Source organism: Phyllostomus hastatus, unplaced genomic scaffold (assembly GCF_019186645.2).
Source record: "Phyllostomus hastatus isolate PE091 unplaced genomic scaffold, TTU_PhHast_1.1 phas_scaffold_345, whole genome shotgun sequence".
NCBI lineage: Eukaryota > Metazoa > Chordata > Mammalia > Chiroptera > Phyllostomidae > Phyllostomus > Phyllostomus hastatus.
The window spans coordinates 29075544-29092766 of NW_025334024.1; the positions used below are offsets into that span (position 1 = coordinate 29075544).

General features: G+C 60.6%; 1 protein-coding gene across 3 annotated transcripts in view; it reads left to right on the plus strand.

The window, feature by feature from the left end:
- ZNF423 (zinc finger protein 423) overlaps window positions 1-17223 on the plus strand; it is a 250712-nt gene that overhangs the window by 66462 nt on the left and 167027 nt on the right. The gene's annotated exons all lie outside the window — the stretch shown is intronic.

Genomic DNA, 17223 nt, shown 5'->3' on the forward strand with positions numbered 1-17223 from the left:
CATATTAATATCATGGCGTCTGCTTGAGTTTTTTTTGCCTATGCCTGCTATACCATTTTTTTTCAGCATTTTACAATTTTTTCCACTAAAACTTTTAAAATTGTGGTAAAATACATATATTGAGTAATAACAAAATTTACATCTTGACCATTTTCTTTTTTTAAAGGATGTTTAAATTTTATTTTTATTTAGTTTTGAAAGATTTTATTTAGTTTTAGAGAGAGAGGAAGGAAGGGAGAAAGAGAGGGAGAGAAACATCAATGTGTGGTTGTTTCTCAATGTGCCCCCTACTGGGGACCTGTCCCACAACCCAGGCATGTGCCCTGACTGGGAATCCAACTGGCAACCCTTTGGTTCGCTGTCTGGTGCTCAATCCACTGAACCACACCAGCCAGGTTAAAATTTATTTTTAGAGAGAGGGGAAGGGAGGGAGAAAGAAAGGGAGAGAAACATCAGTGTGAGAGAGAAACATCGATCGGTTGCTTCTTGCACACCCCCAACTGGGGACCTGGCCTGCAGCCCAGGCATGTGCACTGACTGGGAATCAAACCTGTGACCTTTTGGCTCACAAGCTGACGCTCACCCCACTGAGCCACACCAGCCGGGCCGTTGACCATTTTCAAGTGCACAATTCAGTGACACCGAGCACATCCACCCTGTTGTGTGCCCATCGCCACTGTCACCTCCAGAACTTCCCTACCTTCTCACGCTGGCACTCTGTCCTGATAACCATTTGCTGCTTGGCCCCCACCCCTGCCCCCCGCCCCTGGCCCCTGTCGGCCACCATTCTAATTTCTGCCTCTGGACTCGACTGCTCTTGGGACCTCGTGTAAGTGGAGCCGCACAGTGCTGGTAGATGGGTGTCTGGTTTGTTTCACTGGGCGGGACACTGTCGGGGCTCCTCCCTGTTGCTGCGTGTCAGCACCTCCCTCCGTCTGGGGGCTGGACGGCACTCCGTCGTACCGATGGACCGCATCGGGTCAAGCCGTCACCCGCCGATGGACACTGCGTTGCTTGCTGTGCTGAGGAAGCACCACACTGGTTTCCATGGCGGCTGCACCATTGGCGACACCCTCATACGAAGCTCTGTCGGCTGGCGGACCGAGAAATCTCCCAGAGAGGGTGGTTTCTCCTGGTCCAGACTGGATAAAGGACGCCAGCGGCTGAGGCTTGCCTGGCTCTCTGAAGCACAGGGTGTGGGCAGGATCCCTGGGTGGCACCAAGGGCCCCGGCCAGCCCTCCTGGCTCTGGCTGAGAGCTGGACCGGCCTCCTTCCCGCCACAGCGCAGCCACGGGAGCGGGGGACCCACAGACTTCGGGATGTGTGGTGCCTGGCCCTGGACATCCTGGGCCGGGGTCTTCCCCGCACACAGCTGCAGACAGAGACAGTGGAAGAGGTGGTCCGCAGTGGACAGCACGTCTGTTCTGGAAAGCGTGGACATTGAGGCCTTGCAGTCACCCTTGTGGGCTCTGCCGTGGTCTCGCTTACGAGCCGAGTTTGCTTGCCCGCCCTCCCCCTCCCTCCCTATTTTTTCTTTCACCTCTGACCTGACCGCTGGCTTTGTCTAGCCCTGCCCCTCCGCCATCATTTCTGCCTCCGGTGGCCACTCACCAGTTCCTTTGGGGCCACCTCCTAATCTTGTCCCAGGCAGGCTGTCCTTGGCTGCATGCACCTGTGATCTGCTGAGTGCCTTGGCCTGGCGGGTGGCAGGTGCCCGGCCACGCCAGGCGTCGCACTCCCTGCTGCTCAGAACCGATGTCTTTCAGAGGCTTTATTTCTCCGGCCTCGCAACTCAAGGATTAATCTGAGTTACAGGCGAAAACTCAACCCTAAGAATGGCGGTGGCAGCAGCTTCTTTTTCTTCTTCTTCTTCTTCTTGTTATTATTATTATTTTAACCAACTGCAATTTGCAAAGTGTGTGTAGAGGGGAGGAGGAGCGCCCCTCGCAACCAGGGTTCCTTAGAAGCCTTCCCCACGCTTCTGCCTCACCAGCGACGGAACAGCATGTAAATAAATCTGATTTCCCTCCAACTCCACGCGTCACAGGCTTAATTACAGCAGCCCCAATGTGTGCCTGCGTGTGTTTTTCCATTAGCGAGAGAGGCTCATCATTAGCCACGTCTGGGAAGGATGATTAGGAAGAGCCGGGTTCCACCCTCGATAGGTGTCCTCAGCGAGCAGAGAGGGACCGTCGCTGGGATCTGAGCTCTTCCCCGGGAAGGTGGCCGGGAGGAGGCAGGAAGCGTCGTCCCTGCGCACTGGAAGGAGATGATAGAAAGGGGAAGGCAGGTGATCCTGCCCGGGAGGGAGCAGTCGGGGAGCCCCTGCCACTGGCCCCCCCCGTCCCTGGTGTCCCTGGCCAGCCCTGAAACCTTGGGTCTCCAAGGCCCCTGTGGAGCCTTCTCTTGCGTTCTGGCTCCAGGGGCTGGGGATGAGACCCAGCGCTTGGTGGGGGCAGGGCTCGGCCACACCACTTCCACCCACCTCTTTTAGGGGGCTTTTCATGCCCCCCTCCCCCTCCCACGGAGCAGGGGTGGAGGGGGGAGAACGGGGGCCTCCCCCAGGAGGGTGCCCCTGGGAAGATTGTCCCCGGGAAGGTGGCCGCACTGGACGGCTGCTGCAGTGAGCGAGCGTTTTGTTCTAGAAATAAGTAGCTCAAAACCCCGAGTGAGAAATTAGTGAACACAAAGGGACTCGGACCCTGCGGCCAGAGTTGCAATTGTCTGCAGGAAGTGCCCTGCCCAGGGGGGCTTTGAGGGAGGATTGGAGTCCATTCTGCTGGGCACTCAAGGCGCAGTATTGGCAAAAAAGTTTTTTTCCTTCCTTCTGCCCTTTCCCCCCGCACCCCCAGCCCCCAGCACGATCAAACCTCTGGTGTAGCCGCCTGAGGGGCTGCATTTTGTGATGCTGATAACCCTCCTGAGCTCCAGAAACCCAGGCACAGCTGACTTCTGACTTTGGCTGACCAGCAGGGCCAGGGCTGGCCGTCCCCGGGCGCTGAGCAGCTCTCGGGATGGGGGGAGACCCTGGAAGCCCAGACTCTTCCAGCCCCTTCTGGTGACCAGGGTCCCCGACGGGTGTTCTCCCAGGCTCTGCTTGAATGCCTCCAAGGACGGGAGGCTCATCTCCTTCCCATGCTGCCTAGCCTCCAGTGACAGCCCTCATCACCACGTTTATTGAGCAATTACTGAATGCCAATAACTACTTAATGAAGCAAGCACAATGGAGACCCTCCACGAGGCCAGGCGTTGGGGAAAAATCGATGACGCGGTGGGGATTCCTGCCCTCCGGGAGCTCCCATCAGACGGGGTGTCAGGAGACAAAGCCAATCGATGTGGTGAGGTCTTGAGTGCTTCTGGAGCTGAAAGCAGATGGGGCAAGGGGGTGGGGAGCAGTGTTCCTGCTGGGACACCCGGCCCGGCTTTATAAAGCCCACCTGGCCTGGCCTCCACCTGGTCACGCCGACCTGTCAACTCCTGAGCTTTCCACGCAGGCTCCCGCCCAGGGCCTGGGCACCAGGTGCGCCCTCCACCGGCAGCCCCCTTCCTCACCTTCCCCTGCTGACCCGTATCAGTTCTCTGCCTCGCACGGTCACCTCCGGAGCCTTTTCTGACACTTCCTTCCTTGTCGCCTAGTAGATCCTGTCGGTTCTGTCCACTGCCGTGTCCCCAGCCCGAGGAAGACACGGAGGTGCAGGGAGGGTGAGTGACAGGCCTAGGGCCACACAGCTCGTGGGTGGTGAGTCAGGGACGCGCCTGCAGCTGGTCCGAGGCCAAAGCCACACTCTCCATCCCTGTGCTGAGTGGGTGCAGGATGCTCCTCCTCCTCCTCCTCGCCGGCCCTGCGGGGTCTGGTCCGACCCCGTGACCTTCCAGAACAGGCCCTCCGTGTCCGTGGAGGGTTTCCCACCCTCCTCCTGCTCCCCTTGGAGGGACGAGATGCACTGAGAGATGTACAGGGCTGGAGTTCTCTCATGACGTTGCCATGGTCACATGGGGACCCCTGGCCTGATGGGGACCCCCCCGGCCCCCAGGTCTGTCAGACAGCAGGGGTGGGGGCTGAGAAGGCGGGCAAGCTGTGCAGGCGGGAGAAGGCGTCGCAGCTTCCTCACGAGGGGCTGCTGAGTGCCCACCAGGCCTGGGCCCTGCAGGGCAGGGTGCGGGCAGGGCCTCGGACTCTGGCCCCCGGTGTGCGGCTGTGCCTTGGGGTCTGCAGAAGCAGGTGCTGCCCCGGGCCACCTGTTCCAGCTGCCTTCCCGGGCTCTGTCACTGCCACGTGGGCCCGGGCTTTGGGTTCCTGAGTGAATGACTGGTGCGCCAGGTCGGATGCCATGGCTGTACAGTTGTAGGCCCCGCACCCTGACGTGGGCCAGCGAGCCTGGCGGGCAGAACTGGGGTCCAGAGATGAGCCCGCCGCTGCCCTTCTCCTGCTGACTCTTTGCTGCTCGAACCCTGGCCCCCCAGGGGGGCACGTGTATCCTTCCAGGGCTGAGATGCAGCGGCCAATCAGAAACCGCGCCTGGCTGTGGGATCTGAAGCTGGGCCTGACCTCTCAGCCCGGGCCCCGGCCGCCGCCCTGCACACAGAGAGGGGCATTTTCCCCACACGGCACGCTGGCGTTCGAGGTGCCTGTCACTGAGGTTTGACCGGCTGGAGGTGTGGAGCAGAGGCGCTGAAACGGGCCCTCCTTGCGCACTTGCACCTCCAGTCTGTCTTCCGTCTGGACTCCCCGCGTTCGCCTTGAACCTGGGCACTGGCGCACTTGCGGGCTCCCACCCGGTCACCCCGAGTCAGAACCTGGCCGCGTGCCCGGGGCCGTCCTCGGGCCCTGCGCTCCCCAGATCCGTGCTGGATGCACACTGGCCTGCTTCCGTTCTGGGAAGGGACCCGACTGCCCGTCACCTCGGGTCCCGCGTGCCGCGCCCCTGCTTCCTTCCCGCTCTCTGCGCCCCTGCTGGAGCTGGCCCCGCCCCGCCCCATCACCGCCTGCCTGCCTTCAGAGCGCAGGTTGTTGGAGGACGGGATTTCGTCTCCCTATGCTTCTGCCGCCTTTCTCCCTGACCGAGAGGGCGTGCCCGCCCCCTTCCTGCCGCCGTGTCCTGGGACAGCCCCGGGCGCGTCGACCGTCTCACTGAATGTCCGAGAACGCGTGGGCCTGTCCGCTGGAGAGGGGAGTCGGGGGCCGGCCCCGGAGGCCCGGGCCTCCTTCCTGTGGCCGCCGGTGCTGTCGTCCGTGATTCAGAGCCGGCAGCTGGCAGAGGGGGGAAGGTGCGCCCCAGGGGAGCCCGCTTCCCAGAAACGTCCAGCGCGCCGCCCCCACCTGCGCTCCCCCAAGGACAGAAGAATGCGGGGGCTTCCTGGAAACCCTGCCGGCGTGGCCCCCGGAGGGTGGGGATGACTTTGGCGTGTTTAGCTGTTAGTGACGAATCCCAGGAAGCCTCCCAGCTTCGTGCCTAGGAGGGGACACGCCTCCTTTGCTCTTGGGTGGAGGAGGGAGGAAGGGAAGCTGGCGGCCGGGTGTTTCCACAGTGGGAATTTGTCAGCTTTCCTTGGGATCTATGTGGACGCAACTCGCCCAGAGCAGGAAGTGAGGCCGAGTGTGCACACGTGTGTGCGTGTGCACACATGCGAGTGACACCCAGAGATGGGGCCCGTGGGCACCCCCGCAGATCTGAGCCCGTGCTGATGCGTGAAGCAAGTGCTTTTCCTGGGGGGTCACGGTCAGCCTTCTGGCCCAGGGAGGTGGCTGCAGGGTTGAGATGGAGAATCAGTGTTGCAATCCTGTTTTAAGGACATCAGGGCAGGACATGGGGACGGAGATACCGAGGCTGGTTAAATACAGATTCCCGGGCCCCGCAGTCAGAAAAGGGCTGCTGGCAGGTCCCCTGCATGGTCACGGGGCCTCCGTGCAGGTGAGGCCACCCCGGGTGGCCCTCTGCCCTGCACCTGCAGACGCGGACGCACACCTGGAGAGTCTTGTGTTTCACGGGCGTCCGGGGCGAAGCCAGTTGCAAGGGGGCCTTTTCTGAGACAGAAGAACCCCACCCCTCCTGCTCTGTTTCCTGGGATGGCTGCCCCTCTGCCCAGGAGCGGGGGCCCGTGCAGGTCCCTCAGCGGCCGAGAGATAGGCCGGCTCTCACAACCAACTCCTGGGAGAGGCTCCCGCCTGGGCTCGTGCCCAGCGGAGTGTGACGAGGTGACTGACCGCTTGTGGCTCGCGGCCCCGTTCTGGTAAAACCGGGGGTGCGTGCGTCCATGGACATGTGGCCTTGTTCACCGCAGTCGGCGCAGTGCAGGCCTCTGCTGGGGGCGGCTTCAGGTGGACTTGACCCTTCACACTTGCCTCTGTGGGTCGTGTCTTCCACATCCGTCGCCGATGTCTCCGTCGTCGGAAAGGACAGCAGAGCCTCACTTTGTGGGGAAGACATCCTCGGGAGGTAGAAGCAGTTTCCAGGGGGAAAGCTGGGCGGGACCACCGTCTGCCTGGGCGTTCGCCTGGCCTCAGGGAGCCTGGGGTCCTGTCGGCGGCCGGGGCAGAGCCTGCACGGGGGCACTTCTGGGCCGGCCCCACCCCGCCTGTCCGGTATGCGCCCAGGTCCCTGAGCCCTGCTCGGCGGGGGTGTCTCCCGGGACCTCACGCCCCGGGGCCGGTGTCTGGTGGATCTTGGTGCCGCGGGTCGCCCTGCTGGGGCAGTGCCTTGGCTGAAGAAGGAGGCGACCCTCCACCTGTCTCGTCTGTTTACTTACGGCCGTGGACGTGGGATGGCAGCCCCTGGACGCCATGGAACCTCGGCCTTGTCCATGTGGAATGCTGCTGGCTGTGGTCATGTCCCTCTTTGCTGGGGCCTCAAGGTCACTGTCCACCCCTTTCTGCACTAGAGGGTGAACCCTGGGGAGCTCAGAGCCGGGAGCCCCGGTCTCTTGGAGGCTGCCATCTCTGGCCGTGCGACCTTCCTTCTCCTGGTCTCAATTTGCCCGTCTGTGCGTGAGGCTGGCACGGCACCTACCTCACAGGACAGAGGCCACCGTGGGTGCCGACAAGGGGGTGGTCCTTCCTGCCCAGAGGCGGGCCTTGGTTGGGAGGGTTTCCAGACACCGTTTGGAGCGCCGATGCTGGCCGAATCTTGCCTGCAACAGGTGAGACCGGGCCTGCCTGGTGAGATCTCCTAGCAACTGGCTCCTTCCCTCGGCCTGGCAGTCAGACGCCGTCCCAGGGAGAGAGTCCGAGTCATTTTTTCCGTCCCGCGTGTGGCTCACGGAGGGGGCCAGGGATGCCCGTTCGGCAGTCCCCGGCTCCTCCTTAAACCAGACCGAGTTCCATTCTCATCTCCCCAAAGGTGTTTTTTCCAGACTCAGCCGTGGCTCGCAAGCTCAGCCCCCCCACAGGGGGGTCAGGAAATTGGTGAGAAGTCAGGGTTGGGTCATGGTTTTTTAGTTTTTTTTTGAAGACAGGAAAGTAGAAAATCTGCATTCGCTTAAAAATAGCTACCTTGGCGTGTTGTCGGGCAAAGGGGTCTTGTCCAAGAGGACCTGCCTTCCTTCTGGAATGGATGGGCGCGACCTCAGTCCATCTGAATCTCCGTCCGTCCATCCATTCACTCAGCACATAGCTATTATGCACCTATTATGTGCCAGGCACCGGTCTAGTGCTGGGGTTCGCAGTGAGCAAAACAGACAGCAGATCCTTGGGGACCACTGATTTTCTCTAGCCAGGAGGCCCCCTCCCTCCCGGGCCCCCCTCCTTCTGTCACCCTAGTTTTGGGGGGTAAGGAGCTCAAGGCTGAGGTGGGATCAGCCCACGGAGCACTAGCCCTGGCTCCCCCACTAACTTGCTACATGGTCCGGGGACGTTATCTCGGCCTTAGATTCTGATAAAAAGCTGTGGATTGGATCGACTTTTTCTGGGGGAACTTCTCCATCTAAAATCCCCCAGTTCATTCCCCATTTGTCCTTGTAAAACATTGAACTGTGTCAACACTTTCAATGGCTCATCAATAGTTGTTTTTAATCAAAAGAATTCAGATGGGTAAAAGTAACACGCAGGGAGCACGTGCCCTTCCGTGTCAGGGGCAGCGCACGGGTCACCCGTGTAGCTCCCCGCCCGCCGCTGTCCCCCCGCCAGCGCCCAGCTCGGAGGGCTCATCCTCGCCGCTCCGTCCCGCAGCTCTGCCTGCCGACGGTGTCCCCCCGGGAAGGTTCCACGGTTTCGCTCTCCGTCTCCTGTTCCTGGAAGTGCAGATGCTGTCTAGTTCTTGTTCTTGTTCTTCTTCTTCTTTCTTCTTTCTTCTTCTTCTTCTTCTTCTTCTTTCTTCTTTCTTCCTTCTTCTTTCTTCTTCTTCTTCTTCTTCCTCTTCCTCCTCCTCCTTCTTCTTCTCTGTGACAAATGACTGTGGGTGGGTGTTCTCACAGTGGCCTGCGGGCACGCTCTGACGTCCTTCCTGGCCGTCAGCTCTGCTCTCCCTGCCTTCACCTTTAGTGACTTCCTTCCCAGTGGTTCTTCCTCCCTCCCCGTCTGAGGGTGGTGTCTTCGCACCACACACAGGCCCCACTCTAGCCCTGACGGGCCAGGTCTGGGCCAGGGGCCTGTCCTGGTTGCTCAGAGGTGGGGCTGGCCCCAAGGCAACCTGAATGGGAGATTGGGGAGGTTGGGGCCGTGGCCGGCGTGGGACAGCCGATCCCAGCCCTGCCCAGGGCAGCTCCGCCCGGGCAGTTCGGGGAAGTGGCTCCACGCCTTTTGCTGTGAGGAGCTGTCTTAGGAAGCACGTGTCTCTTTGGAAACGACAGCGAGTGAGCAGATTATTGAAGCCCCACTCAGGGTTTCCCTCCTCCTGTGTCAGCAGGGACAGCCCGGGGCGGCGGTCCTCAGCGTGTCCCTTTTAGAGCCGGGGGAGCAAAGGCTTGCAGCGGTCTCGGCGGGTCCCCTGTGGTGTCAGTGGGACCCGCGGGACCTGGCGGGGCCCTCTGCCCTTGCAGTGCTGATGCAGGAGGTTTGTTACAGTTGGGGAAACTGAGGCTCAGAGCCTGGAGGCCACTGGACTGAGCCAAGGTCATGGCAAGTCTTCGGGACAAAGCTCAGATAGCAGTGTAGGCGTCTCTGCAGTCCCCCACGACGCTGTGCCCGCTTGTCCCCTTCTAGGCCGCCTCTCTGCCCCCGACGGAGCTGGCATGGCTGCCCAGACCCCCGTTGCACCTCCTGTGGCCACTGGGCCCCCCCATCCCCTGAGCTGCGTCCCCGTGGGTCCCCCACAGAGCCCTTTCCTGCCTTTGATGCAAATCCTCTCGCTTCCCTGATAATATCCCGGGCTCTCCTTACCGCGAGGGGGTCAGCCGCGGAGCATCTCGGCAATTTATAATTCTTGAATATTCTGTTTGGTGACATGAGTTAGCATTTAATAGACACCCCGCCACCTCCCCTCTCCCTATTGTGACAAGCTCCCGGCAGCGGCATTGTGAGGCCCGGGGTAATTGCGCCACGCTGGGGACGGGGCGGCCGCGTCGCGCTCCAGTGCGTCTCAGACGCGTCTCCACAATAGACAGCCAGGTACGCGCTCGCTCGGCTTCAAAGTAACGATTTCAACTTAATTTGACCCTTGATGAGGGAGCCCAGGTGTCTGGTTGGGCGCAGCCCCGCCGACGGGCCTGCCCGCCATGCCTTCGGCGGCGGCTCAAATAATTCCTCCGTAACAAGTGCCTTTCAGAGGGGGCCTGCTGCTGACAGCTAATACAGAATTATTGCCCCTGAATGCATTTCTGTAATTACTTCCCAGAGATCTGTCTTCGTGTTAGAAGACATTTCACACTTTAGTAACATAAGTGTTTTGGGAGAGCACGCGAGCCATAATTATGAGCAGGCTTTCCGTGAAAATAAACCTAAAAAAATTATGAAAGCTCATGCTAACATGGGTTAGAGTCAGGGAGGAATTTCATTGGATTCATGCATATGTATTCCAAACATAATAACCTTCTCTGGGTGGAAACTTTTTTTTTTTTTTTTTCCTTAAACAAAAGCAGTCACGATCCAGGTATAGCCCGCCTTCTCGTTTTTGAGGAACGCGGCACCGGAGAACTGATTAAAAGTGACACGTTGCTGGAGAGTGAATGGAGAAACCGTCGCGAACGGCCCTGGGAGGAGACGCTTGTGGTAATGGGAAATGAAATGATTCACAGTGTGATCAATAAAAAATTAGCAGCGTTTAATAAAAGGTTTCTGCTTCGTGTTGACGGAGGACCATCGCGAGCTGTTTGAAGTCGGAGTTAAGTGGCGGCTGAGGAGGCGCGGGGGTGGAGTGGGGGGTGGGTGGGGGTGCACAGAGGTCACCATTGGGCGTCCGAGGTGGAGGAGGCTGCCGGGCCCCTGGGGCGGGTCTGGAAGTTTCCATTGTGCTGCCCACTTGACCTTTGGTCTGTGGTTAGTCCTCTGGAGGTCTCCGCTCCTACTTGTGTGGAGATGTGTCTGTTGTGTCCTAGGCACCTGGTGGGCCTTGCTTTCATTGGAGCAAGGTTGGGGGGTGTGGACCCAGCGCCCCCCCCCCACTTAAATCCATCCACTGGGGCAGGGGCAGCCTGTCTGTGGGCTGGTGTGTGTCTGTTGAGGCCCCTCGAAGGTGCTGTCTGTGCCCTTGGCTTTGTGGTTTCTGGAGATCTTACAGCCCACCTGTGGGGCTCAGCACCCTCTTGGGGGCCGGGGGGGAAGTCAGCAGAAGGCTGGCAGGCCTAGCAAGAGGCTGAGGTGGGCGAGGAGTGGTTCTCGGGGGACCCACCCCCTCTCTGGTCTATGGTGGACCTGTCGGAACGCTCGCTCTGTGTGATCCCAGTGTCTAAAGCAGACAGAGCGGCTTCCTTGGTGTGGAGATAACACCGGCGTGGTGCCCTCGGGCCTGCCTCCGGCCCGGCCGCTGGCCGCTCAGGTCCGCCGGTCTAAGCCTTCTGCTCCGAGTCCGAGTCTTCCCGTGTAGGGTGGGCAGCCTCCACCCAGAGAGGGCGGCCGCAGCGTGGCCCTGGGCTCCTCAGCCTGGCCCCTGGTCCTGTCTTGGGGGCACGTGCCCCTTCCTTGCCCCCTTCTCTTACCCCCACGGGGCTCCTCTCTCTGCTGCAGCCGTCAGGGCTGGTTGGCACCCCAACAGCCTCTCCTGGAGCAATTAAGCTCGCCAGGCCCCGGCGCTGGCCACAAATTAGCTGGATTTATCGAGCTCCCCATGCTGCCCCGCCGGCTGCCCCCCCCCCCCCCCGCCTCCCTGCGGTCTGTGCCTACATCTCCTCCTTCCCAGCAGCCATCGGAGACAAAACACGACAGCGAGGCGAGGGCAGCGTGGTCACAGCCTCGGGAGGTCACGGGGAGGTAACTGCGCACAATTTTCACGGTCCCAGGGTGGCTTTGTCCCACTGTTCTTCATTACGGCGTGCGGCGAGGTCGGGTTTATTAAGATGGTGAGGCTCGGAGGAGCGGCACTGTGGACTCGCTGGAGAAATAGAATTTTCTCCTTTTTGGCGGGGGTGTGTGTGATGGCTTTATCTCCCCTTCCTGCTCTGCACCTCCCCGCGTGCCTCCTTCCATCTCCCGTCTTCCCGGCCCGCTCCCTCCTCACTGGGCGGAGTTGGGAGACAGCTCCGGGAAGCTGCCGCCTCTGCCCGGGGGTCGGCCTCCTCCCTTGGGTGTGCCCTGGGGGGGAGCTGAGCCCAGAGTTTGCTCGGCAGGTGCTCACAGTGCCGGCACATAGTAGGTGCTCAGTAAATGTTTCTTGACTGACTACAGATGTAGAATATTTATCTGTTACGGCTCCAGCTTTTGTGGCACTTACTGCCAGCCAGGGCCTGTGTGGCTGGGACCAGAGGTGAGGTTGCCTGGAAGGCAGCCCCCGTACCTGCACAGGAGGTGACGTCCCACCCATTTTCCAGGTGAAGAAACGGAGGCTCCCCGGTGTCAGTAAGGGAGGTCGCACAGGAGTGGACTTGAACTTGGGTCATAAGTCCCCAGAGAAGGAACACTTTCCTCAGTGCCCAGGGCACCTCCCCGCCTCTCTCTAGGCCTGAGGGGCCCTGGTGGCTCTTTCTGGGCCTGTCCCACGGCAAAGGCTCCCCCCGCTCCCCCCGAGGCTGCCTCCAGCCCTCCAGGGTCTGTTGTTTTGCCCACACTGTTATCGTAAAACTTGACATCAACCTTTAGTAATCCAGGGAGATTTCACATAAAAATGTGCATTTCCTTCTTTTTATAAAAAAAACCCCAGCTGATGTGCCTGGGCTGGGCCTCGCTGTTTTGTGTGGCCACTGTGTAAAGGGGTTGGACGTTTGGCCCCCTCCCCTTACGCAGCCCCTCCCAGCTCACCCCACTCATTTGCATAATGGCAGGCCATTGGTCCACCGTGCCCCGAGTGTCCGGGTGGGCCGTCTCACCCGGCTGAGCCTCAGTTTGCCCTCTGCTGAGCGGGTCTAAGGTCACCTGTCCCTTCCGGGGTCACTGGGGCACCCCGACGCAAGTGCATTGGAAGGTCTGGTCTGGGGGAAGAGATGGCCGTTCTGTTCCTGCTAATCGTGCTGGCCTCCGGTTCTAGAATTCCTGCCAACCGGGAGACGTTCTCTGGAGGATTCTAGGCATTCCCGCGGTCAGCCACAGGTCTGTGGAGGACAGGGGGCCGGCTACCCAGGCCCGCCTCGTCAGCCAGGGCGAGCGTCCCCGCCCGGCCTGCGGGATGCGGCCCGGGTCACGTTCAGCCACGTTCAGCGTGCAGTGCCGCCCGCAGGGCCAGCAGCGCTGACCGGGCAGCGGCGTGCACCCCCGGGCAGCTTCCTCATTCAAGAAGCGGAACCTGGCCGGACAGCAAATTAGGTGCTAAAATATTTGCCCACAGCTCTGCCGCCAAGGGGACCCTTGAGTCTGAGTGTGAAATGTTCCCCCACTGCCTGCGCTGCCAATACCTCCAACCTGAAGGTGTATTGTGGCTGTTTCCCGGAGCGGGGGCGGGCCACGGAGGCACGGGCGGAGGGGAGCGGCTCACCGGGGTCGGAGGGCAGCCCGGCACCGCCTCCTGCCCTCCGTCCTGCCAGCCCGGGCGCTTGTGAGAAAGTGTTCGCGGGGACGTGTCCTCTCCCAGCGGGGCCGGGGGTTCGACCTAGCGCCCAGGTTGCCAAAGCGTGCTCCCTCCCACCCGGCCCCGTCCCTGGGACCTGAACGAGCCACTAGGGGAAGGGTTTGCCGGAAACCCGTCCCTCTTAGGCTGGGGTCTGCGTTTCCCGGTGGAAACGGTGTTGCCCCAGGATGGCGAGGGAAGAGTGGCCTGTGAATGGGAAAGCAAGCGAGTCTGCGTCGTCTCCCTGCCGGCTGGCCGGGGCGCATCCTGGCAGAGGTCAAGGTCTGTCCTCCAGCAGGCGGGCTTGCAACTTAGTCAAGGTCGCCCAGTGTGGAAGGTGGGGCGACCTTGGACTTGAACTCAGGACTTTGCTTTCCTGCTCCAGTAGATTTTTTTTTTTTTTTTTGGTCTGTGTGGACATTTGTGTGCCTTGGAAGGGAGCATGTGCCCAGATGGTCCTTGTCCCCGGGGCCCGTGAGGCATGTCCCCGGTCCCCCAGCGGTTAAGTGGTAGGTAGCATGTGGATTCGAACCCAGGCAGTCTGGCTGCAAAGTCTGTGATTTTTTTCTCTCTCTGTCATCCGGACAGTCCCTGGAACGAGACCCCTGCTGTCTGCCTCGATGGCTGTTGGGCTCAGTAACTGTCTGTATTGTGACCTCGAGGTCCCCTTAGCCCTCTGGCCCCCTGGCGCTCCCTGTACAGTGGGGTCCCTGGGTCGAGCCCTGGACGTGGTCTGGTGGGCCGTCCCCGGCCAGGTGTGACTGGGAGCAGCGGTGAGACTCGAGGAGGCCTCCTCTCCTGCCCCTCCGCTCTCGACGGGCAGTGTCCTTGGACCCCAGTCCTCGCTCTGTTCCGCCAGTGACCCCTGCCCCGCACCCTCGTCTCACCTCTGCCCACCCCTCCTCTTCCCGCCTGCCCCTGCGCCCACCTCCTCCGGGCTCCTCGAAACCCCCCCCAGGGCTCCCGGACTGACACCTGTCTGGTACCTGGCCGTGCGCACGGTCCTTCTCGCACCCCCGCCCTCCCTCCGCCTGTGTGGCAGGGGAGGAAGCGGAGTCTGTCACCATCAGTGTCCTTGTTGTCGTACGAGGCATCAGACTCAGGCAGGGGATGCGACTCCCTCCGGGTCACCCCTGGGGCCGGCAGAGGGGGTGGGGGGGTGTCCCAGAGCTGAGACTGGGGCCTTGCGGCCTCACCTCCCCACTGGCGTCCATCTGTTTGCACCCTCGCTCGCTCACGCGCCCCGTGTGTGTTAGCGTCTTCCCCGAGCCGGGCCCCGTGTGGGCTTTGAGGCTGCCGGGATGAATGAGAGGGGCGGGCCCCGGGAGTCGCGGGGAATGTGCGTGCGGCATGTCTGGCATCCGGCAGGACCTCGGTGAATATTTGTGGGTGGGTGAGGGAAAGAACGGGCGCGTCTGTGTCATTGTTGGCACCGGGGCATCGCACGACTCTTCCCCTCTCTTCTCGTTCCCTCCGTCCCGGGCGTCGGGGGCGTTCCTGGCCTCGCGCCTCCCCTGGGCAGCTAGCTGCTCACCCCCGAGCCCCAGGGCTGGGGCCCCTGCAGGCCGCAGGTCCGCGGGAGGGCGTGCTGCTCACCGTCAGGCTGGTAGGTGCGGTTCCGACCTTGGCTTTGGGCGACCCCTCGACGGGAACCTCCGTGTTCCCGTCTGTGAATGGGAAAATGGACCCGTTTACCCTCCCCCTAACGTGAGGCTCAGAGACGGTGCGGCCCCAGTGGAGGCCTCGCAGCTCAGAGCCCCGCCAGCGCTGACGAAGCCCAGGGCCCTTGGGGACCGCATCTTCGGGGACACCCTGCTCCCCAAAGCCTCTTCGGGCCACCGAGTCTCCCCTTTCTGGCTTTCTGGGGGTCAGGCAAGCCAACCAAGGGACCCCATGGGGCCGCAGATGGTGAGGTCCCCTCCTTTGCCCTCCCCCCCTCTCGCCCCCTTCTGCAAAGCCACCTCGCCTTCCCCTTAGTAGACAGCGGCAGGGGAGGTGACACTTCCTTAAACCAGATTTATACTCTCGGATGACTTTACGGGTGTTTGATTTACAAAACCCCAAGACTGGACGTTCTGATGTATCTCCTCCTGAGTCAACAGGATGTAGCAGATTTAAAGGGACCAAAGGCAGTGTCGTGTGGGTGGTTCCGATTGTGGGTGGGAGGGGCTCGTGCGCCCTGTGCTGCTGAGGAAACACAGCAACAACAACAACAACAACAAAAGACAAAACAAAACGGGATGATTACAGTATGTCTGCTAAATTGAGTGTTGAGAGAAGTAGCTCCAGTGTGGTGCTGGACCTGGTGTATATAGTCTGAACAGTCGGCGAAGTAGATACAAAGCTGGATTTACGGCTTTTCTTTTTTTCTTTTTTTCTCTTTCCTTCCCCGTCAGAACATTTTTTTATTAAGGGAAGAGACGGGAAGCCAGGCATCTCAGAGCCGGGGGCTCGACGTGCCGCCGCGGCTGCGTGATGACTTACCGTGTGGCGGGCTCCCGATGATATTTCTCGTTGCTATGCTTTCTCTTTCTCGCCGTTGCCCGAGCCGCCGATCCGATTTCCTGAGATGAATCTGCTGCTTGGCTTTTAATGGGATTTCTGCGTTGCCGGGAGTTGGCGCGTTCTGCTAAAAAAAAAAAAAAAGAAAGAAAGAAAGAAAGAAAGAACCTAAGAATCATACACCCCCTAATTGGTAAGAAGAGAGATGTTTTGATGGGCCACCAATGGAAACATTGATTTTTACGGCCTCCGTGCCGCGCTCCCCGCCTCGCGAGGCGGTAGCTGGCTCTCCGACGCGCTGATGGGTCTTGGCGGGACCTTGGTGTCGGGCGCTTGCGAGTGCGTGTGCTGTGCGGACGGGCGCAGTGCAGCCCTCAGCCCGCTCTCTGTTTCTAAATTGGAATATTTATGGGGCTGGGGCTTCGTCTCGAACCGACCGCGTGCTTCTCTCTCGCTTTGGTGACCAGCCCTCGGGGGTGGACAGGTGGCGTGCCCAGGCCTTTCTCTCTAACCTCGGGGTCACGTGTGGCACATGCAGGCACGCACACGCCTTCGCACGTGCAGAGATGTTTGCATCGGTGTCCTTCCACACGAGAGCGGTTTCTCGCTGGAGTTCCCGTCGGCGCTGGTGTCTGGACGGGCGGGAAGAGACGGCGCACGCTCTGATTTTGCAGCGTGAGTCTCGGCGTTGCACTGGGCACTCTTCACCCGCGGACACCTCCCGGGGTGACTGATCTGCTCCGTGGGTTCCGCGCACCCTGTTCATTTTGCACTTTGATTGACAAGTTCTCCGTGTGCCCTGGGAATCTCTCAGCGGGGCTGTGTGCCGTTCCCCGAGCTGTGCAGGAGGCAGGGTGTTGAGTGAAGGTCTGTAGGGTGCTGGGGGTGTCGCCTCCTCCTGGCTGCGTGCCAGGTGTCTCCCCTTTGCAACGGGAGGAGCGAAGCTGCCCCTCTGCGGGCGGTGGGGCAGGACCTCGGGGTGGCTTTTAGCTGTAGGGTGTGTGAGACCGAGACATGGGTCTACAAGTTTGTAACTGGCTTTGAAAAAGTACGGGACGTACCCCTGGCTGGTGTGGCTCAGTGGACTGGGTGCCAGCTAGCGAGCCAAAGGGTCACAAGTTCGATTCCCAGTCAGGGTTGCGGGCCAGGTCCCCAGTAGCGGGCGCCTGAGAGGCAACCACACATTGAAGTTTCTTTCTCCCTCCCTCCCCCCTCCTCTAAAAACAAATAAATAAAATCTGTTTTGAAAAATAAAAAGTGCAGGACACGGCACAAACCGAACACATCATTGTCGTGACCTGTAAGTGTGCCCAGTGGGCAGGAGGCATCTCGTGTGAAAGAAACTGGTGGAAGGGTTCGAAGGCTGGTTCTCCCTGTCTAGGCTGAAACCTGGGCACCAGCGGAGGCGCAGGTGCGGTCTGACGCTCTGTGGTCCCGCGAACACGCGTGCTTCCTGGACTCCAGGGTCAGGACATCCACGCAAAGGGTCGGGCCAGCATCGGCCCGTCCAGAGCCTCGTGGTGTGGAGAGTGAACTTGGCTCCAAGATCTCCCCGCTCTGACTCTCCAGGCTTTGGGGGGGGGTGGGGGAGACACGTTCAGGGGTGTTAGGAACTGCCGACGCGGCTCTGGAGAAAGGTGTGCGCGAGGACGGTTT